Here is a 1,501-nt window from a genome sequence, read left to right on the forward strand (position 1 = left end):
AAGAATAAAATTAAAAATAAAGTATAAAATAAAATGTTACTTATAATAATAATTGCACCTTAAATAAAGCTAAGCTCACATTATAAAAGGTCTCCCCTTGAATATTATTAATGAAGACACTAAAGAAGAAGATCATGCCCCCAGTACCCTATTCTGGGTAATGTGGAGGTTAATATGAGTAACTTTTACTGTTACATCTGCCAAAATAATTGATCTTTTTTCACAGCAGTTATTTTGACTTAAATAAAATAGGGTAAACACAGGTGTTACCAATGATACTAACTAAGGCTGCATTCAGGTCAAGTAGTCTTTTTTGCTTAGAAAGGTTCCTAAATGAGTTAAAGGACCCGGAAGTATTTGAGTGTTAGCCATGATTAGAGCTGTTTGAATTCTCTAAATGCTAAAGAAAGGAGCTATTTCTTATCGATGACATCTATTTTATTTTGTTATTTAATGTGTATTTCTTATTTTCTTATTTCCTGTGTTACATCTGGAGCTGCTGTAACAAGTTTTCCCCAGTGTGGGATCAATAAAGTCTATCTTATCTTATCTTCAGTGCTTCCTTTATTATCTCCTTTAGCAGAGGATACTCTGGACCATCCTTTAGATACGAAAGGAGATAATGCCGTCCCACAAAGCAAAGGACACAGATTATTTATTGTATTATTAATCTACTTGTAATGAAGCTGTGTAAATCATCTTAACGTGTATAAACATTATTATATTAAAATGATCAAAGTAAAGTTTTGTTGTATTACCAGCCTTTAGGAATATAATTACAATATTTTAATTGTTCTTCAGTCACATATGCTGAAACTTCAGAAGGATCAGAGTCAGAATGAGTTTTATATTCAAGGAGGTTTCCACATAAAGGAATCTGCCTCAGTATATTGGTGCATAACAATAAACACGGGAAACAATAGAATATTAAAAAAATAAAATTAACAGTAATATATAAAAACATATTAAACATATTATAAAGACAATAATAGACAATATGTACAAAATGGCTGGTTTTTTAAATGGAAGATGTACAGTTTGTGCAGGAATGTGCAGAAGGTCACAGTATTAAGCATAAAGAATATTTGTCATGTGCAGTAAAATATTATATGTACAGTAGTAGATTTTTATTTTTATTATTTCAGCTCCAACGTTGGCAACACGGGCTGTCTGCGTGTATATCGCCTACATGAAACAACACGGTGAGCGTGCACGTGCGAAGTACCTAAGATGCGCTTTTTGTAGTCCATCTTCAGGAAGTTGTAGTTCCACCACAGCAGATACGTCATCAACATCCGCCGTCGCATAATTACGTTGCGCATTAAAGTGCCGGCGGATTATTTCAGCAGTTTTTAAGAAATGTGTCTAGAAATTATGATCATTTAGTATAACCGTAACTTTTTGAACCAAATCATGCAACAACAAAAAAACAACAACAAACCAAAAAAAACCCTGCATGTATACTCATGACTTCTACTTCGAACCTGTACGTCCTGCAGTC

This window comes from Morone saxatilis, unplaced genomic scaffold (genome assembly GCF_004916995.1).
Source record: "Morone saxatilis isolate NCDOM2014 unplaced genomic scaffold, NCSU_SB_2.0 Contig18, whole genome shotgun sequence".
Lineage (NCBI taxonomy): Eukaryota > Metazoa > Chordata > Actinopteri > Moronidae > Morone > Morone saxatilis.